The sequence below is a fragment of the Pseudorca crassidens genome, chromosome 10, assembly GCF_039906515.1.
Source record: "Pseudorca crassidens isolate mPseCra1 chromosome 10, mPseCra1.hap1, whole genome shotgun sequence".
NCBI lineage: Eukaryota > Metazoa > Chordata > Mammalia > Artiodactyla > Delphinidae > Pseudorca > Pseudorca crassidens.
In genome coordinates this window covers 88,802,791-88,825,082 of record NC_090305.1, presented here as the reverse complement: position 1 = coordinate 88,825,082, position 22,292 = coordinate 88,802,791, and the positions used below count along the sequence as shown (strand labels likewise).

Below are 22,292 nucleotides of genomic sequence, written 5' to 3'. Positions count from 1 at the left end.
GGGACGTCCGTTTTAGCTGTCTAGAGGCCTTTGGGACTTTCTCAGTGTGTCTTGGATGCTTAAGATTATGGGTCAAAGAGATCAATAAATTCCTTCGTTTAGTCCCTCAGTAGACAGTTATTGAGTTTCTACCATAATATTAAAATACTAGCAGTGTACACTTCCTGAATACTTACCAAGTGTAAGGTAATATTTGAAACACTTTGTAAGCATTCATTCATTTTAGACTCACAACAATCCAACAAGGTAGGTACAATTATCATTGTCCCTAAAGAGACTGAGGCCCTGAGAGCCATTTTCCCAAAGCCTCACGGCTAGCAAGAAGTGGAGTTAGACTAACTAGGTACTGGGGATATAGGTGGACAAGAAAGAGAAGGTGCATGCCCTGATGAGGTTGACATTCTAGTGAGAAAGCCAGATAAAAAGCAAACAAGCATATAAATCCACAAAATAATTGCACGTTGTGATCAGTGTTTTGAAAGAAATAAACAGAGTGCTGAAAGAAAAACTAAAGCAGCATCATAGGAGTGTGATCCAGGAGGGCATCTGTGATGGGGTGTTTAATTCATCTATTACTGCATTAAAACTTACCCCCAAATGGGTGCTTAAAATAATAAACATTTACTTATCATCCCACAGTTTCTTTGGGTCAGGAATTTGGGAGTGGTTTAGTTGGGCGGTTCGGGCTCAGTTTCTCAAGAGGTTTTAGTTGAGATGTTGGGTGGGGTTGCAGTCATCCGAAGGCTTGACTGGGGTTGGCAGAACAGTTTCCAAGATGGTGCAGTTTACCTGACAGAGCTCCACCAGACAAGCAGAGCCAGCAGGGGAGAGATCTATCAGGGAGTGTTGGGGGCTGGTTAGCAGGCTCTCCTCACGTCTGATACCAGAGCCTAAAATCCAGAGAGTAGCAGTCAAGGTGCAAAGACCAAAAGCAGGCTGAAACCCCGCGAGCACAAGCTAGAAACCCACAAGGACAGACTAAAACTTGTCTTCATCCTTGATGATGAGGACTTCCTGCAGAAGCCATGACCTTTTGAGCCACATCTAAACACACACACCGGGCGTAGCCCCTGCATCACATTAACAGGGTGAGTCAGCAGACCAACGACAAACCATGCGTGGTGCACAGTTGCTGCTGCCCGCCTTCTACCCTCCAAGTCTCAGAGAATTTCCCCTGTGGCCGACCCTACCTGGAAACATACAACAAGGGGGATTCTATCGTTCAACCGGGTCAAGTTGACACACTGCAAAGCCATCACACCATCCCACTCACTCCTGTGGCTGTTGGAAGACCACGTTGGTTGTTGACAGGCGACCTTAGTCCCTCATTGCATGGGCCTCTCATTAGGGATGCTTGAGCATCCTCATGTCATGGCCGCTGGCTGCCCCCAGAGTGAGTGATCCAGAGAGAGAATAAGGAGAAAGCTGCAATGTCCTTTATGGTCTAGTCTTATCACACACCGTCACATCTGCTATATTCGGTTTATCACAAGTAGGTCACTGAGTCCAGAGCACATTCAGAAGGAGAAGCATTAGGCTCCACCTGTTGAAGAGAGGAGTATAGAAGAATTTGTGGACATATTTTAAAAGGCAGCAACTCGAAGAGCCAAAGCCGAGTGTTGCAGGCGAGGGTGACAGCAAGAGGCCCTGAGGGGCTTGATGTGTGCGGGACTCTTCCTGAGGGTCAGAGTGGCCAGAGCTTCATGGACAAGCCCTGGGAAAGAGCAGCCTAGCATGAGGCTGGGCCTCCCCATCATGACAGGGAGTTTGCTTTCTATTCTAAGTGCCATAAGGACCCATGGTGAGGTCTCCGGAAGAGCGATATAGCCCTATTTGCACTGTGAAGTGTCGCTGGGTCTACCATGTGGGGCGTGCATTGCAGGGGGCCAGAGTAGAAGCAGGGAGCCTGCAGAAGGCATTGAAACATTTACTTTGTACTCATTCTAGCTCTGCCATCTATTTGATCCATCCACTTAACCTCTCTGTTCCTCATCTGTTAAACAAGGTGACTCTTCCCTGCACACCTCCCAGCATGACTGCAGGACACACAGAGAGAATGCACACTGAGACGCTTTGTCAAGTGCAAGACGCTGCAGATGCAGTCGAGGCACTTTTGCTGGGCTTGCTCTGGCTTAACACCCTTTCCAGAGTTGAAGGATTTTAATTCCAAAAGGACACCGGGGTCAGGAGAAGACTATTTTAGCTTCAATGTAACTGCACAGTTGCTACTTACCATCTTAAGTGAGTTAATACCCACTGTGATGGTTAATTTTATGTTAACTTGACTGGGTGATGGGCGCCCATATTTGATGAAACATTGCTCTGGGAGTGTTGGTGGGGGCGTTTCCGCATGAGATTAGCATTTGAACTGGTAAATTGAGTAAAGCAGATGGACCTCCCCAGGGAGGCCCTCATCCAATCTGTTGAGGGCTTGAGTAGAACAAAAAGGTGGAGGGAGGGAGAATTCTCTTTCCACCTGACTATTTGAGCTGAGACAGCCATCTCTTCCTGGCCTCAAACTGGGACTTATACCATTAATGCTCTTGGCTGTCAGGCCTTCGAACCCAGACAGGAACTACACTACTGAGTTTCCTGTGTCTGTAGCTTGCAGAAGGCAGATTATGGGACTTACTAGCCTTTTAAATCATGTGATCCAATTCTGATTCTCTGGAGAACTCTAATACACCCACCAAAGTATTTAAATGATCAAGAACCATGACGTTGTGTGCAAGGCCTTGAGATCACGGTGATACCCCTGCAGCCATCACTGGTGACTCACTCCATCCTGGAAACATGGCATCAGCTCTCTTAGCTCAGTGCCCTTGAAGCGGAGCCTAAGGTGGGGAGTTTGGAGCCAGTGATACATGGAAGGAGCGCTCTCAGAAGAAACCTGGGAGGGAGGGAAGCAGGATAAGGCAGGCAGTGCGCAGGCAGATGTGGTTTCAGAAGTCGGACCTGCGCATGATCCCGTGGGGAGCCCTGGAGCTTGGACTGTACCACAGATGACACTCCTGCCCAGCAGCAAGCAGGCTCGGTTGGTATATCACACCCGTGCCACACTCGAGTTATCGATTATTATGTAACACGTCACCCCAACACTTAGCGGCTTAAAACAGTCATCTCTTTGCACACCTATGTTCACACAGCATCATTCACCACAGCCAAAAGGTGGAAGCTACCCAAGTGTCCATGGATGGGTGAATGAATAAGCAAAATGTGGTGTATACATACAATGGAATATTTTTCAGCCTTAAAAAGGAAGTTCATCAAAACTTGGATGAATTTGGAAGGCATCATGGTAAGTGAAATAAGGCAGACGTACAAAAAACACGTACTGTGTGATTCCATTTATAGGAGGTACTCTGAGTAGTCAAATTCATAGTGACGGATAGTAGAATCGTAGTTTCTAGGGACTGGGGTGAGGGAAAATGAGGAGTTGTTGTTTAATGGGTATAACGCCTCGGTTTGGCAAGATGAAAAAGGTCCAAAGATTCAATGTGTTGGCTGCGCTGTAACAGCTGGGTGACGGGCACTCTGGCCTGGTAATGCGGACCTGGGGTGGCACCGACAACAGCTGCTACGGGGGCATGACCACCAGCTCTTTGCAGACGGGATCAGCCGTCACATGACCTGCTACAGCAAACTCTCCTTCAGTTATAAAAATGGCATAGCCTTTGAAATGGAAGAACGTTTAAAATTTTTCTTTTAAAACAGCTACACTTTTGATACTGTTTAGACACCCAACCAATAATACTCTCCCTATTAGAGCATTAACAGCGGGTCAGATACTGCCCTAAGGCCTTTTTAGGTATTAACGGATATGACTTCACAACCATGAGAGGTCAGTATGACTATTATCCCCATTTTACAGATGAGGAAACTGAGGTCCAAAGAGGCTAAATAACTTGTCCAAGTTCATATGGCTGATAAGTGGTAGAGGTGAAGTTTGAAGTTCAGCGTCTGGATCCAGATTCGACGCTTTTCGACATATTTCCATACTGCTATCCTGTAATAGAACTGATAAAAAGAAAACAAAATAAAAAGCTTGGTTTTCTACTACATAATCGTTTAGATTTATGATTGAGTTTAAACATAGTTCCAAGAAGTTAAGGACCAAACAGATCTATGACCACCTTCCCGAAGAACTCCATGTACTCGAGCACGACCCCTCAATGAGCATGTCTTCCAGAAGCAAGAATCTGGACAAGCCAAACCCAAGGCCATGCAGAACAAGGCAGAGGTGTTCTGGGAGAGCGCATCCAGTTGAGGCTTCACACTCCAGCTTTAGCAAGCCCTTCAGCTGTAACTAATCGCCAGCAGAGAAGCCATGTAGTGAAGTGGGTATTTTGCAGGCCGATGCTGTCTCCTGGCAGTCAGATGAGGTCAATCAGCTGATTTCCCCAATGAGATATGTTTTCTGTTGAGCTCGTGCTTTCAATTATCCAGATGAAGAAAAGCGCCATTTGGGCGCTCTTATCCAGATCTTGATTTTCTTGCTGATTCCCAGCTCCTGAACACTTCCTCTTCCTTAGCTACTTGGAAACAGAGATTCTGAACTTTCTGCTTAGTGGACTGTGTGCGTGCGTGTGTGTGCGTGTGTGCGCGCGCACATGTGTGGGTGCCTGTTTTGTTAGGGGGAGGGGCAGGCAGGGGTGGGACAGCACTCTGAACAGTCATGAACTACCAGATAAAATGCCCTTGATCTTATAGGTTTGCTTCAAACCATCAAACGGCATCACTTGACAACCCGGCAGCCTCCAGCTGATGGATTTGCAGAAGTACTCAAGGATAATTGGCATTTTAATGGGAAAATGCCATGTTCCCAAGTGTCAGAATAGCTATAAGATATCCCAAGGGCCATTAACACAGTTCTGGGGTAATTAAAGTTGCTCACCCATCAGTCTTGGTCTCAGAACCTCTCCTATGCTTGTTGCAGGGCTTCTGGGGGTGCCCACTTCTCACAAACCACTAAACTGGAACTATAGTGATCAAATATCTCTTCCCATTCCTACATATGCATGTGAAAGACACCTCGGAGCAGCAGTACCTCTGTCATTGCCTTTCTTCTGTCTTATCTTTGGTCCTGGTTGGGCCCAGGTAAGAACTCTGAGAGCCATGTGTGGTAGAAGGGATAATCCTTTTATCTGTAAATGTTCTGCAGTCAACTCACTAAGGTCATATTACAAAAGGGCGGGCTTCCCTGGTGGCGCAATGGTTGGGAGTCCACCTGCCGATGCAGGGGACACGGGTTCGTGCCCCGGTCCGGGAAGATCCCACATGCCGCGGAGTGGCCGGGCCTGTGAGCCATGGCCGCTGAGCCTGCGCGTCTGGAGCCTGTGCTCTGCAACGCGAGAGGCCACAACAGTGAGAGGTCCGCGTAACACAAAAACAACAAAAAAAACAAAACAAGAGTCACCCCAGAATTGGGCAGGGGGAGAAGAATCAGAGAGAGATGGGAAGAGAAAGAAAACCCCAGAGCAGCTGTGCGTTGTGTAGACACCAAGAGATGTGGCTTGATCTGGACCATCTTGCAACTAACCCACCCAAGGGATTACTCCAGCACCAAGGACAGGAGCTGTGGGGTCGCTCTGTTTACTTACTCCTGTGTAACAAGCCACCCCAAAGTGCAATGGCTAAAAAAACAGCCATTTGTTATGTGTCATGAGTTTGAGTTTGTGAGTCAGGAATTCGGGCAGGGCTGTGCTGAGAATTCCTCTGTCCTGTGTGGCTTCGCCTGAGGTCCTTGGTTGTATGCAGCTGGTGGATGGGCTGGGCTATTGACTTGTTGGGATGGCTGGAAGGCTGGGCTCAGCGGGGACTATTGATCAGAGTGCCTGCAAGTCACTCTGCCAGCACAGCGATCTCAGAATAGTCAGACTTCTGTCGTGGTGGCTCGGGTTTCCCAGGGAACGTTCCAAGAGATCCTGGTGGCAGCTGCAAGGTTTCTTATGACTTAGGCCGAGAACTCCCAGAGTGTCCCTTCTGCTGCATTCTGCCAGCCCAGGTTCAAGGGGAGAGGAAAGAGATTCCTCATCTGCTGGAAGTTGAGGCAGACTCTGCAACCATCTTTATCTACCCCGGAGTCGTCTGGCATATGTCTAGCCAGAAGGTATGGTTCAGGACAGGGAAATGAGGGTGGGAGGCCCCTCTCTCAGGGCTTCCGGTACAACTTAGTTATCTGCCCCAGGAGAAAGCCTGTGCTGGCTGCCAGCCCAGCAGAAGGTATTGCCAGAGAAGCCGGGAGAGCCTCAAATAGGAAGAACAGTACCAGTTCAGAAACATTTATCTCTTCTTCCCCAGCCTGCCTCTCAACCCTTAACACGGGAGAGGAGGGAGGCTGAGAGATGCAGGGGAAGGAGCTGAAGGACGGACCACTCCCCTTCCCTCCAAGACCCCAAGGGTCAAAGCCAGGCATTTTCTGGGGGCTGGGAGATGAGAGTTCACTGGGATGGGCGATCAAAACTTGAAACGAGCCTGGACTTTTTTTTTTTTTTGCGGTACGCGGGCCTCTCACTGTTGTGGCCTCTCCCGTTGCGGAGCACAGGCTCCAGAAGCGCAGGCTCAGCGGCCATGGCTCACGGGCCCAGCCACTCCACGGCATGTGGGATCTTCCCGGAGCGGGGCACGAACCTGTGTCCCCTGCATCGGCAGGTGGACTCTCAACCACTGTGCCACCAGGGAAGCCCAGGACTGGACTTTTGAAACCTGAAAACGAGTAGAGGTAGGGAATTTGTTTCATTAAGAGAGATTAGACAGAGCACACTTGAAAGCAGCAGTTGGAGAAGATATAACGGTCATTTGTAACCTTACAGAATGCAGACTGTTCAGTGAACTGGTCATATCTGCCTCATAACACATGGGTGTTAGGCAGCTCACAAGAGAGAGGCATGTACGAGTTGAAGATGCTCCTTTCTGTAGCAAGTGCTGGACTTAGAGCTCTCTCAGATGACCCACCAGAGGGGCCCACCGTCCTTGCTCCGAGATGGAGCCAGGACACGGGGGAGGTGGGAGTTGAGGAAAGCAAGGGCAATGGGCAGGGGAGGGAGAGAAGCCGGCGGGACACCAGAGGAGGGACTCCTGGACACCTGAGGCAGGGTGCCTGAGGGAAGAAAAAAAAGCATCATAATTTACATCATTCCGTGGACGTTGTGTATGTTTTGGTCAGCCGTGAACAGGAATGTTACCTTCCAGGGTGGGATGTTGGTTTCATGCCCGCGAAGGACTCGCTGCTAAGGTGAAACAGGTGCAAAGGTTCCGACTCTGTTTCCGCGAGGCTCAGAGGAGCATCACTCACTTAGGAATAGAAATGAACGCATAAGAGTGAGTATTAAAAATAGCAATCACTGTGTCAGGGTCGCGACAGGACACAGATGGCATTCTTGGTGTGGGTAATTGGAGGAGTGTTTAGTAAAGGAACTATAATATTTACAAAGGAGTGGGCGGGTGTAGGGACATACCCTGCCGTGGATACGCAGCCATGCAGGACTAGGAACACGGGGCTAGGACCACGCTGAAGCCCTGAAGGGACGGGGGAAGGGCAGTTATAGGACCTGGAGGTGGCAGTGGCAGCCTGGCAGGAGCTGTGCTCTTCGATGGATCCTGCCCACCCAAGACAACTCCAGAGAGGGGAAGGGGGGTTGGATTGGTAGCAGCCAACCAGAAGTCAGAGGACAAGGGGGTCAGCTTCCTGGGCCACAGAGCAGCGGGGAGACTTGCAGAGAGTGAATGAGGGCAGAAAGTGGAAAACATGTCTCATCGTGACAAAAAAATATTGAATGTCATCTCAACAGGAGTGGCCAAACAGGCATGCATTTCATTCCAGGCCTGTGCTGAGCATTTCACAGATGTGCACAGATTTAATCCTTATGACTTTTTCAGTACAGCTTCTATGAATAGTGCCCAGAGGGCAGATGAAACCAGGTCTCAGAGACATCGGGTAAACTGTCCAGAGTCACACAGCCAGGAAGTGGTAGCCCTGGACGCAAAGCAGGTATTTGGGCTCCAAAGCCTGTGCCTTTGACTCTGGACTGTACTGCTTCTCCTACATAGGAGTCCTAGGCATAGCAGGGAGTCCTGGGACATAGCAAAGCCTCGGTACTCTTAGAGATCTAACGTTAGCTCCCAAGGGGAGAAGGAGTTGGGAGCCGTTGCCTCTTCCACTGTTGTCAGGACTCCCAAAGGGAGAGACTGGTCAGTCGGTTGCAGGACTGGGATGGATGGGGTGGGAGTACATGCAGGGGGACCATGTTAAAGGGAAACATTTCCACCTCTTGAAAGGTAAAATTATGCTCATACACATAAAGGGAACACAGGTCCAAGATTTTATTTAACTTGTTAAGCAATGGAAAACAAATCAGTTATTTCAACAACCTCAAAGAAGAATGAAAAAAAGCAGACACATATATAGGTAGTCAGAAACGCCAGAATGGGCTTGCTAATAGATGCGATACTGTTGTGTTCCAAAGGTAGGTGGGGATCAATTGCACCTCCCCTGGACAAAATGTATTTGCTTTACAATCAGTTTCCTATGTTGACAAAATAATTAATCAGTCCATCTAAGAAATAAATGGAAAATCGTATTCGAGCCAAACTGAGGATTATAGCCCGGGAATAGACTGTCAGAGAGCTCCGAGAACTGTTCCCCCCATTAGAGGTCACAGCACAATTATGTAAGTTTTTGTGACAGAGGGCTGTACATTAAATGACATATTATTGACAGTTTATCCAGTCTAGCAAGTAGTGGGTCATGGGTAATTGTGGCCTTCTACAAGATCAAGAAGGAATGTTATCTTTTAAGGATTTGTCTTGTTGATGCTTGGAGAATGTTGCTTTTTATGGGTGAGCTGGCATTTCTGCCGGTGGGAAGGTTTTGTTGATGTATAATGCAGATCTACAGTGCACAGTAAAGGGGAGAGAGGAGGCCAAAGGGCAGAGGAAATTTTTATGTTTAATTTTTCCTTGTGTTGCCATAAAATGTGAATTTGATTTCACACAACATACAGAGTTTTGAAGTAGCTCGTGAAAAACACTGCCTGAGTTCCAGGTTTCACACCACCTGTCAGCTAATCTACAGGATGCCTTTCCTCGGTTATCTCCTCCTTTGCTTTACTGTGCCTCTAACTTTGAAAGCTGTCTGAGATCATGGAGCAGGAAATGGAAGCAGAAAGTTCCACAACTCCTGCTATCCAAATCAAAATGCATGGGACCCAGACTGTCCAAGCTAGATCTTAGCTCTCTCAAATGCTCTCAGACAAGGAAGATCCAAGTTTCATGAGACCTGAGGCTTATCAGTGGGTGGTGGAAGGAGGGTCCTTTAAGAAAAAAAAAAATTAGAAAGCTAGGTGTGAACGTTTATATAGAATGTAAAAAGGAGTCTTGGAGCTGCAGACCCCTTCTTCTGAGATCTTATTAGGCAATTTCCCAGGAATGCTTACATGGAAGTGTTTACGTACAGATGCTTACTGGTTACAACCTGGCCTCCACTCCACTCTGAGTTCAGTGGACCAGCATCAAGGGCATCACCCGGGAGCCTGATAGAAATGCAGCATCGCCAGCCTCTCCTTTAGACCCATTGAATCCGAATCTACCTTTCACAAGGTGCACATTAAGGGTGGGCTGACACTGACTTAGAGCCCTGTAGCGCCCCATCAACTCCCAGGACCTCACAGGGCCCCGTGAACCCAAGGAGCCCCGGAGGCTGACATTTCCTTAGCTTCTGGGTGAGTCTTCCTCTGCTCCCCGGACCCTTTGACTGGGCCTGCTGCTGGCTAATGCTGCAGTGGCATCTGAGGGACCAAGAAACTGGAGCTCTGGCTGAGGCACTGCCGATATCTACTTGTCCTCCATTAAGGGACCGTGGTACATCCCTTCACAATCAGAAAGGGAGCTGTGGTCCTCAAATAGAGCATGAACGACCATGCATAGGACTTCTGACATCCTCGGGCCTGTGGGGTGAGGGGGTAGTGGATGCTGTCTGGCCCTGTAGCCCGCTGGCCAGCACATGCTCAGCTCTGCAGCTGGAGCCCCTCTGCGAACAAGGCAGCCTGCAGTTCCAGAGAACGAGTGCCCAGCATCTTCCCATCCAGCATCCCTCAGCAGGTGACTGATGAGCGTGGGAGGACAGATGTCCGGCCTGTCACCTCTTCCGTCGGAGTAACTCTGAAGTGTGTGTTCTATACCTGGGTCCAGACTCCCCAGCAGGATCATAGTCTCATTGACCACCATGGTAACTTACTTGAGCGCACACCGTTCCCTGTCTCTCTCCCACTCCCCTAGGAGTGTTTCCTGGGGTTCCTTTCCAGATCAACTACTTATGCTCCAATCCTTGTCTCAGAGTCCACTACTGGGGAAACCCATCATAGCACAGGGGAAGAAAGGGGTTGCAGTGAAGATCCGGCGCTGATTTTCCTTCTGTGAACCATGACAGCATCTGCAAAACCAGACCCGTTGCTGGGGGACAGTTCAGTTGTGTATGGAATAGAAGCTGTGGACAAAACTGGAATGTGGGCCTCCTACCCACTGAGCAGGCAGCGCTGAAAATCACTACTGGGTTAACTCGGGGGTCCTCAACATGGGCATTTTGCACTAGAGAATTCTTTGCGTGGAGTGGGGTGTGTGGGTGTGTGGGTGGGTGTTCTGTGCGTTATGGGATGATTGTAGTGAGCAGAATTCCTGGCCTCTACTCACAGATGCAAGTGACACCACCAGCCCCACCACACCGGTTGTGACAATCAAATATGTCTCCAGACACCGCTGAATGTTCCTGCAAGCAGAAACAAAAATAACCCCAAGTTGAGAACCACTGAGTGAACCAAACCCTTTTTCTTCTGAGCATTGGCAAGCAAAGTCAGGCTCGCTCTTTTCCACCTGCAGTACAACTTAAAGCCTTTTGGTTCGCTTCCGCCCTCTGCCCTCTGCCCTACCTCGCCCCGAGCCCTCATTTCTAAAACCCATTTGTCATCGCTGCCGTTTCGAGGATGGATTTCCAGATGGTCTGCTAATGCTAACTGGGATCGCGTTTCCGGTAAAAAGGCCCAACAAATCAGATCCCTCCTGGTCTCAGGGTTCCAGAGTGCCCTCCAGTGGCAAGAAGCTGCCATTCACTCTGGCTCCCCTCCAAATCCCAGGCCACTTGGAAAGAACTGTGGGAGGGCAGGGTGGGAAAGGCAAGGACTTTCCCTTTGCTGGTTTCTTCTGTGAGAAAACCCACTTTCTTGCGATTTTGTTTTGAAAATTCAGCAGTGTCTTCTCCAGGCTGCTTTGACTTGGAGCGTGTTTTGGGGGGGTGCATCCCTGAAAGATTTATCCTGCGACTTGTGTGTATTCTCGGGCATTGTACTTTCACAGTCTGGTCAGTAAGGGAGGAATGCAGATGGAGTAAATAAGCAATGAGAGCAGGGGTGCGTAAATCAGCCAGGGTGGTTGCGTAGGGCAGCCAGGACCCTGTCAAGCTGTCGGGACCAGCTGGGCTGCAGGGGAGGGCTGGGACCCAGGCAGGGGCTGCTCTGCTCCCTGCAGTACTTATTCCCCGGTCTTCTTGAGGGTGCACATCCCACGGACTCTGTGTTCTGTCTCCAGCCACCAGCTTTAGCACATGGCGGCTGCCAGAAAGAAAGCAGATCCAGTTCTAGAGTTTTCCAGGCCTCCCCAGGACAGAAGCTTTAAGGGCGAAGGGGTGGCGGCATGCCCAGTAGGACAGCCCGTACAATCCAGTTTGTAGAAAGCAGGCAACTGTACACAGAGCAAAGATTGCAAACCAGGGAGCGGGTCAGGTGGAAAGAGGAAGGGCTTGGGCACAGCGTGGAATCCCAGCCTGCCTGTCACTCCCTGCAGGACTGGGTGGGGACCACTCTGTTCTATGTGTTTTAAAACCACTACAGCATGGAGGACTCAGAGAGGACTTTTTTTTTTTAACCTACATGAATTCCCCTTGATGCTAACTCAGTGTGGGCATCCGGCCTTTCCCCTCATCACGTTCCTGTAATTGCACAAGTTCTGCTGAAGGCTCAGGGCAAACCTCGGGCACCCGTGTCGTTCATTGCCGAGCCCCAATGCACTCACAGGTCTGGCCAGTAAAGGTGCGTTGTCATTGTCTGTTGAATGAACGTATACGTCAGGGAGAAGTAAGATTTTAAAATACACGTGGGGAAAGAGGGAATTCGGGATAAGGAAACAGCACAAGGGAACACAGAAGAGTGCATCTGTTTGGAGAACAGGGAGAAGGCTCGTTTTGACTAGAGAAAGGGGCTCAGGTAATGAAATAGCAGGAAGTAATGCTGGAAGGTTGCCAAGGGTATCAAGGGTCAGAGAACAACTGATCTTAATTTCTTAAGTCATTAAACTATTCTCTAGCAGTTGTCCGAAAAGTCTCACCTTCTTTTTCTTAACAGTTATTTTGTGATGTCCCTTTATCGCCCTGAGATGAAATTCACTTTTTAAACATAACCTTACTCATGTAATTTTCAAAAAATAAGTATAACAGCCTAACTCTAATATAAAGGAGAGATTAAGGAAATGCTATTTACAATATCATACATTTCAATACGTAAATGAAGAAGTCAGATGGTTGCACCTTACAGGAAAGTTTGGATGAAAGACAATATTCAGCTGAATATTCAAATTTATAAGGAATCACTGTGGATGCAGCATCTGCAAACATAGACTATTAAGGTGTCTCCTTTGGTGACTCAGATACCTTGAGGGGCCTTGCTGTTGGTGACGTTAATTTTCAAGTGGAGAACAACTTTGGATAAAGGTTCAAGCAAAGCAAAGTACAACTATCTCCTGAGTTACACATTCGTTGCATTCCTAGAAACCTTAATATATGTTAAAACTGTGCAAAACATTTTTTTGCTGGTGTGTAGGTGGAGTTAAGTTATTGACTCATGTATTATCTCCTGCTACGTGACATTATTACCAATACTTAATGGCTGAAAACAGTAATAATCATTTATTATCTCTCATAGTTTCTCAGGGCCAGGAATTCAGACAGGGCATAGAGGGGCCAGCTTGTCTCTCTTCCATATTGTCTGGGGCCTCAGCTGGCAGACTTGAAGGCTGAGGTCTAAAGTCATCTGGAGGCTTGACTGGGACTGCAAGGGCCACTTCCTAGGTGTCTCACCCACAAGGCCGGCAAGCTGGCGCTGGCTGTTGGCAGGAGGCCTCAGTTCCTCCCTGTGCACATTTCCACACACAGGGCTGCTTGAGTGTTATCACAACATGGCAGCTGGCTTCCCCCCAGTGAGTGATCCAAGGGACAGAGGGAAAGACAGAAGCTGTGCTTTTAGTAACCCACCTCAGAAGTCACACAGCATCCCTTCTCCCACATTCTTTTCTGTAGAAGAAAGTCACTGAGTCTGGCCCACATTCAAAGGAAGGGGAATTAGGCTCCGTGCTTTGAAGGGAGGAGTGGCAATACGTTTGCAGATATGTGTTAGAACCACGACAGCTCAGATAACTCAAAACTGGTTTTTCACCCACATGAAGTCCCCTCAAAAATTGTGTGATAGGTAGTGTAACAATCCATTATGTGGAATAATTCTTCATATGATAGGATGTCTGGCACCTCGTCACCCCGCCCCTACTCCAGCAAATGCCAGTAACACTTCTCTATCGCTGTGACAACCAAACACATCCCCTGCATTTCCATAATTCCCTCACCTTGAAAACCACTGTAACGGGTAACGGAGAGCAGCAGAAATTATGGGGCAAGGAAGCCACACAGTCAGACCCTGGCATTATGAGGGTTCTAACATAGTGTGCAGGAAAATCTCCCCATTGCTTTTAAGATATGTGAGTCACACTCTGCCACTCCACCAGCCTCGCTCCTCTGCTGCCCTCCCCTCCCCTTGCCCTCTGCCCTCCACTCACACCAGCTTCCTTTTGGCTCATCAGACATGCTAAGCTCCCTCATGCCTCAGGGCCTTTGCACCTACTGTTCCTCTTCGCTAGAACATTTTTCTCTTCCTTTCTTATACCCACCCCTCTTCACCTCGGTCTCAACGTTTCCTCAAATCCATCTCCCTTTTCCTCTCTAAAGATAGCCGATTCCCCTGGAGGCATGGTTTGCTCAATTTGATTTTAGTTACGGATTTGTGTGATTATGTGTTCCATTTCTGTCTCCCCTGTACAAATGCATACTCAAGGATGGCAGAGGAAGGAGGGGCGGAGGAGGGAAGCAAATGAAATTCTTGCATTAGCCACGGAGCTGGGCAGCCTCAGATAACGTGGAAGAGTGTACGGTTCCTCTTGGGCTCCCTGAATGAACAGCCCCACATATCACCTGTGAAAGGAAAGAGCGGGAAGGGCCCAGTCCCTGTTGAAATATTGGTAAAGATATATATCTGACTGCGCCCATGAACGCATAAAGAGGTATAGTATCTCCCCAGTTCGCAGTGAAAAACCGCAGACGCTAATGGTGATGTTGCTAGGTTGTTCTGCCGAGCGTGATTTTCTGTTTCAGTTACTGCCGTGGTGGTGATTTAGCAGCCAGACCGTCTGAGAGATGCTCATCAGAGGTTAGGTTGTAAGTGCCAGTAGGAAAGAGATGGCCTGGGTTTGTCTGTTTCTGTCTCTTTTTCTGTCTGTCTGTCTCTGTCTCTCTCTGCCTCTCACAGTATAACAGGTGGGTTAGGGAATTCTCTGGTGGTCCACTGGTTAGGACTCTGCGCTTCCACTGCAGGGGGCACGGGTTCGATCCCCTGGTCGGGGAACTAAGATCCCACGTGCCGCGCGGCGCAGCCAGAAACAAAACAAAACAGAAACAGGCGGGTTAGCCTTTATTGTCCACCCAAATAGCCCTTCCAGGTTAGGCTGTGGCCAGACCATCTCTGTAGGTGGCTGGCTGGGGAACCATGCCACTGTGATCTAGGTATGCTGGGCACTCACCACTACTCTAGAGCAGGGCTGAGTTCTCTACAAGGGATCTCGTAATCGCCACCAACATACAGAGAGCATTTACTGTGTTGCAGGTACCCTGGCCCATGGATGTGCTTCTTGCTGGCTTGCCCCTGACCTGATCTCACTGCAGACTCACAGCAGCCTCAGTGAGGCTGCTTTTGTTACTGTCACCCCCATTTTACAGCGGAGTTCACTGAGGTTTTAAATAAGTTGCTTAAGGTCAAGCCGCTATAACACAGTGCAGCAGGGGCTTGACCTAGATTCAATCTGATTGTCCTGCCCGAGCTCTTCACATTGTCCTTCACTGCTGGTTCCTGCCCCACCAGCAGCCAGGGCTCCCACGTCATCCTTTCGTCCCCTTCATTAGTCACTGGCTCTGCCTCTAGTGCCCCTGTAGGCTTTGGGGTGACTCCAAGGAAGGTGTGGAGAGCCCTGGTCAAGCTGGCTGGGGATGAGGTGACATTCTTCCACTCCCTGGAGAGGGCTTCAGGTAAGAATGCAGGTGTGATCTCCATGTCACTGCCTTACCCTTGAGCCTCCTGCAAAAGGCTGCTTCCGGCAGCTGAGGGGTCGGAGAATTCCCATGACCTCCCAAGGGTAGACATTTCCTACAGATCTGCCCAGGAAAGGAGGCCTCATGATAACAGTATCTTCCCTCTGTAGAGACTTCCACCATTAAAGTGCTTTCATTTATATTGTTTACTTACGTAGTGAATGCCCTGAGTCTGGTCTTCACTTCATGGGGCACGAGTGGCAGTTGTGGTGGCAGCAGGGAGGCATTTGCGAGGCTTCCTGAACCCTAGAGCACAGTCTCGGTAATCCCCTTGAAACCTGTAGCCCAGTTGTGCCCGCTGACATCTGCTCCTCCAGCCCTCCCATTCATAGTGTATGCTCCTAATGCCTGTTTTCAATTCTTTTCTGCCTGAGATACCTGGTTCAGTTTCCTGAACCCTGACTGATAAACCCCATTTCTAGTCAAACACCCTCACCCTGTAATTTTCCTTCTCTTTCTGAGGCTGCTTCTGTGTCCTTCCCAACAACGTATACCAAACATTTAAAACATTTTTTAATTTAGTATTTTGGCAGTTTAATTTGACTTTCTTTCCTTTGCAATTAAAGACTCAGGATAAATCACATAGGTTATCTCCTTTAATTCTCCCAGCAAGTTTGGAAGTAGGCGCTATTAGCCCCATTTTGTAAATAAGGAAACCGAGGCTCAGAGAGGTTAAGTGGGGGCCTCCATGGGCTCTATGGTACCTTGTGTGAATTAGAAAAAGGAGCCTCATCTTGGGGGATAGGTTTCAAAATGGCACTCACTCCGCAGGTGAATTACAAAAGGGCCTGCCTTCCTCTGGACTGTTGGAGCCCCAGAGCCAGAGAGCGCAGCTTGGTAAGCAGGACGTGGACCCATTTCAGTCCCCACACACCCTCCAGATCAGGTGTAAACGATAGGACAAAACCTGCGCAAATGTCCATTGCAGCCCTAGTTAAGGGTCTCACCCAAGGTCACACAGTTCTAAGTGGTAGGCTGCTCTCCCTCTTTTTTTTTTTTTTTTTTTTTTTTTTTTTGTGGTACACGGGCCTCTCACTGTTGTGGCCTCTCCCGTTGCAGAGCACAGGCTCCGGACGCACAGGCCCAGCGGCCACGGCCCATGGGCCCACCGCTCCGCGGCATGTGGGATCTTCCCGGACCGGGGCACGAACCCGTGTCCCCTGCATCGGCAGGCGGACTCTTTACCACTGCGCCACCAGGGAAGCCCTCTCCCTCATTTTTTAACAACTGTACTGTGTTGCTGGATGATGCTCTAACTTGTCACTTAGCATTTGTGCTGTTGCTTAATGTTTAATGTCTATGTGTGTGTATTTATGAATATCTCTTCTTAGGGCCTGCTTGCTATATACCTACACTTAGTAACTACTCAGCGCTTACAGAATAAATGAGTGCATGTTCTGTTTCCTTGAATAGATTGTAAACACATGACAGGTAGGGACTATGGTTTATATCACTTTGACACCTCTATGCCTGGCACTAAGCATTTTATATAAACATGAATATAATAAAGATCTCTTGTCAATGATGAGGATGATCGTGTACTGTAAGTGCGAGCTGCATTTGTGCTGTGGTGTCATGAGGTTCACTTGAGAAAGTTCCATGGAGGACGTGGATGCTGACTGAGCTTCGAAGAGTAAGATTTCTGAAGAAAAATGGGAAGGGGAGGCCAAGTTGAAGGCATGGCCTGGACAAGAGTGAGAAAGAAGGATCGGCATGATAGTTTAGGATCAGCCCAAATAAGAGAGCTGATGCGTGTCGGGGGAGTGGTTAGAAATAAAGTGGCCTGAAATTAATCCCAATCCCACTTCCAGCTCCACCATATGCAATTAACCCAGACCTCTGTTTACAGGAGGAATTTGAAGCAAAGGCCACAAAACCAATACATCACAGTTCCCCAGGGACTCCGACCACAACCGATGACACGAACAACCATCAGTGTTCTTCAGCTCTAAGAACTCAGAGAGGCCAATAGCCATGAAAGACATCCTGTAATTAAAACCATCAACCACTATCCATCTAATGTTTCAGGCAGGCTCTGTGGGAGAGTGTGGGGAGGTGGGGAGGGGAAAGTAAGGAGGGAATGCATGATGTATGTTTGTTTGTATGACTGGTTTTACAAACTCTAACCAGCCTCTGGCCATACATTATACCTCTGATACTAACGGCCTTGTCCTTTGTCATATAAATTTGTCATGATATAAATATGGGTGATAAGATTAGATAAACTGGTTAGGCCCCTAACTGCCAAAATAAAAAGCATTTGGAAATCAGTTTAGGTCTTGAAGAAAGCAAATTGCCAAGAAATCCAAGGAGCTCATCTTCCCAGTGAGTAAATTCTGTGGTTTGGTGTCCCAGATTGCATGCTTCAGTGTCACTCATGACTGTCCTCAATTTGCCTGTCTGTGAAATGGAGAAAAAAACCTTACTTTAAATGAGGTCAGTAGTGTACGTCTCCAAAGATAGTTCCTATCTCCAAGTGACGATTCTGGAGTGGCCATAAGGGGCTCTCCTTTTCTCACCTTCCCGTCGTTAGCACTGCCGTCTGGCCGTCTCCTGGCTAAGAACCTGTAAACGGTAGTTAAGATTGGGGAACAGCTAGGGATAAGGACCGAGCTCTGGAAGTAGAAGTCGGGCAGTGCACATCTGTGCTTTGGGAATGTTCTGTGTTCTCTGTTCTGTGGTACTTCTGCCCATCTTCACACTATTTGTCTCAGTCCACCTCTTACCCTTTTCCTGTTCAATTCTGTATCTCAGGGAGGCTGCCACTCGGAAGACAGTGTTTCTCAGGCTCCTGTTTTGGCTGATTTCCACCCGAAAGTTATTTGGAGGTGCTGGTGGGGTAATGGAGAGCAGAAGGAAGGGAAAGCCAGGGTATTTATCGCTACTTTCTGCTCTGGTGACATCTTTTTGCATCTCTCCCCGCTCCCTCCATGGCTTCAGCTCTCACCAGCAGACCTGCCGTGATTCCAACTTCCGTTAGGTGATCCCAGTACCTGGGCCCCATCGATCCCTCTCCGCCTGTTGTCCCTCCAGCCTCTGAGGGCTTCCTGCTCCAGCTCATCTCTGGGGTTGCCTCACTAAGCCCTGATTGCCTTCTCATCCTCTTCCATCTCCTGTGGTTCAAGTCCTCATAGTAAATTGCCTCTGTTGTAAATACCTAGAGTGGAACCCTGACTGGGACAGCCCCAATGGGAAGCTTTTTGTGCAGTGTCTTTTTCTTTTAATTGAAGTATCCTTAATTTACAATATTATGTTAGTTTCAAGTGTACAGCAAAGTGATTCAGGTTTTTTTGGGGTTTTTTGTGTGTGTTTTTTTTGGTGAGAATCATTAATTTTCAGAAGTGATTCAGTTTCATACACACACACACATATACATACACACACACAAATATATACGTACATATATATATACATATACGTGAATATATGCTCTTTTTCAGATTCTTTTCCATTATAGGTTATTACAAGATACTGAGTATAGTTCCCTGTGCTATACAGTAGGTCCTTGTTGTTTGCCTGTTTTATATATAGTAGTATATATCTGTTAATCCCACATTCCCAGTGTATCCCTCCCCACCTTCCCCCTTTGGTAACCATAGTTTGTTTTCTATGTCTGTGAATCTATTTCTGTCTTGTAAATAAGTTCATTTGTATCATTTTCTTTAGATTCCACATATAAGTGATATCATATGATATTTGTCTTTGTCTGACTGACCTCATTCAGTATGATAATTTCTTTGTCCATCCATGTTGCTGCAAATGGCATTATTTCATTCTTTGTTATGGCTGAGTAATATTCCATTGTATATATGTACCACATCTTTATCCATTCACCTATCAATAGACATTTAGGTTGCTTCCATGTCTTGGCTATTATAAATAGTGCTGCTATGAACATTGGGGGTGTGTGTGTATCTTTTCAAATTAGAGTTTTCTCCAGATATATGCCCAGGAGTGGGATTGCAGGAGTGCAGTATGTTTATCAGGACCTTCTGGTTGCAAGGGTAACCAATATGAATCTGTACCACAATTCTCAGGTTAAGAAATGTCACATTTCTTTATGTTTCTCTGATCAACTTAAAACTGGCTCAGTCCCCCACCTGCCTGGTGGGCTGGATGTCCCTTATCAGACATCACTGGGACTCATCCCCATACTGTGTATAAGAATCTCAGGTTCCCCCTGTCTTTAGGGAATGGACAGGGAATGTTCCTTGATTCACCAGGTTCCCTACTGTTACCATCACTTTTTCTGCTTCATGACCCCACTGTTAAGTTCAGGTTCTCCATCACTGATCACACTGCTTTTCTGGGTGGGCGTTTTCACAGAAACGCCCCTCCCAATAGTCTTCTCCACCTATGACAGCCTCGGCCACGTGGGACCCTTGACGATACAATCAAGACTATCATGTCTGGTGTCCAACCTCCCTGGCATCCCCTTCAGAGTAGCAGCCCCTTCTGGGTTGCTGCATAGGACCGCCCCAGCTTGATCAGAGCCACCATCCTTCATCAGTCTCCCTGGGTGAGGCCACGCCTCCTCCTGCTTGACCCCAGGCACGCCACCGGACACACTGTCTAACTCCATCTGCCCTAGGGGCCCAGAACACTGGCCTCAAGCTGGAGGGCTGCAGTGTGGGCAGCGCCCACAGCTATGTTCTGTTTGGCGCTCAGAATGTTTTTAACATGTTTAAAATTTGCAACAGTTTTAAATGGATCCATTTTACATAAAAATCTGAACTTCCGTCTTTTCTTGTAAAATCAGAAAAATCCCGCCACAGTGACCCCACAAAGCCTGATGCCACGAATCACGCAGAGCTGAATAGCCGGTGTCCCTTCAGAGGGGCCCTCTCTTCTGGCTCATTTCTTTCATGGAGTGTGACCTGCCTACCCCCAGGCACCAGATGGGCCAGCTCCAGGTCAGCCCTTCAGAGCAGGGCCTGTACATTCTTTCCTGGTGCAGCGCTCCACGACCCAATCATTGTGTGTGTGTGTGTGTGTGTGTGTGTGTGTGTGTGTGTGTGTGTGTGTGTGTGTGTGTGAGAGAGAGAGAGAGAGAGAGAGAGATTATTACTACAGTTAACTATTTTTTTTTTAAATCAAGATGTCACAACTTCTCAAACTGGTTAGTTGATTATGAAAGTAACAGAAAAGCCAGCTCATACTAGTTTAGGCAGAAAATGTGAATTTATAAGGGTATAGGGGTATCTCTGAGAACTCAGGTGAAAACACACATGGGTCTCAGGAAGGAACCAGCACTGACTGACCTTTAAAAGTCTGGACTGTCTGTCTCTCTACCTCTCATCCCTGCCTCTGCATCTCTGCTTCATTCTTTCCTTCTCTCTCCAGAAGATTCTCTCCTGCTTCACTGTGAAAGGTGCCCTGCTAACAGCTGCCAGGAGTGTACCTTAAAGATCCAGGCACCCCAAGAGAATGACTCTCTTTCACTGGGTCCCACTTCAAAATTCTCAGTGAAGGGACTTTGATGGGCCCAACAAGAGTCAAGCCCCAGAGGCAGACCAATCACTGAGAGCGTGGGAGGGGCCACGCGTTTTCCACGTGTTCCATAGCAGCGCTGAACTAAGGGGGTGTGGCTGCTAAGGGGAGATGGTTGTGAACGGGGCAGACCCTCAGAAGGCGTCCCACCCTCCACCCCACCTCATCCCTCACAGCACTTACGCCAGTGATGAGGCGTACTTGCTTTCGAAGTTTCCGTGGTCTGAGTCTCTGGCACAAAAAAAGGGCACCAAGAGCGAGCCGTGAAAGATTCATTAAATGCCTGCCTCTCTGTGGGGGAAGCGATGCTAAACCTCGTTCGTGCTCATCATTAATTCAGTACCAGGCTGGACTCTTTGGCTCAGAGCTTTCAGCTTAAAACAAATGAGCTTGGATGTACAGTCAGCCCGAGGTTGCCTGCAGGTGATCTATGATGACACCGGCTTCTCTCTGGCACACCTTCCTTTCAAAGGTATTGCCAATTAACAGATTCTACACAGCGCTGACGACCCCTTGGAGGACGTTTGGAGCTCCAGATTTGTAGTTAGCACCTTTCTTTGCTTAATTACAGTGTTATGGATATCTCTACACCCTCTGTTTACTCTGCCTGCTGAGATGCTTGCTGGCAGCCAAGTGCCACCTGCCTGGCTCCAGGGAAGGTTAATGATGAGCCCTTTCATCAGGCAGAGGATAGGCTTTTACCCCCAGGGAGAAGTGGCTGGGCGGAGACGAGCAGGGCAAACACCAGGTGGGAAAATTGATTCTTGGTTCCCTGCCTCTCCAGAGTCAGGTCTTTACCCAGGCGTTTTCTTTCTTTTGTTCTTAGAATGGAAATAGTAGCTCACATGACTGAGCTCTTACTATGTGCTTGTTGCTTTGTTTGGTGGCCAGTCTCCAAGATAGCCCCCCCCCACCCCCACCGTGTCCTTGCTTCCTGGTACCCGTAGCCTGGGGTAGTCCCTTCACATGATGAACCAGAGCTGCCCCATGGGACCAAGAGCATAGCACAGGAGGGACAATATGTGACTGTGGAGGGCAGCTTCTGTCGTGGCCTCTTGGATAGCTTGCTCTGGGGGAGCCAGCCACCATGTTGTGAGGACACTCACGCAGTCCTCTGGAAAGACCCATGTGCAGAGGAACTGAGGGCTTCCACCTACAGCCGGCACCAACTTGCCAGCCATGTGTGTGAGCCTTCTTGGAAATGGATGCTTGAGCCCTGGTCAAGTTTTCAAAAGATCCTAGCTCCCAGATTAAGCCTTCTGAGGCCCCAGACATTGTGAAACAGAGATAAGCTGTCCCAACTGTGATCCATCTGAATTGTCCCCACAAACTGTAGAATAGAATAAATGAT

General features: G+C 48.4%; 1 protein-coding gene across 1 annotated transcript in view; it reads left to right on the top strand.

The window, feature by feature from the left end:
* The first annotated feature begins 5,775 nt into the window (after positions 1-5,775).
* Positions 5,776-22,292, top strand: part of PROK2 (prokineticin 2) — a 180,060-nt gene continuing 163,543 nt past the window's right edge. Inside the window, exon 1 of the transcript XR_010947313.1 lies at positions 5,776-6,109. The gene's annotated coding sequence lies outside the window, so the exon portion shown is untranslated. The remainder of the gene's footprint in view (positions 6,110-22,292) is intronic.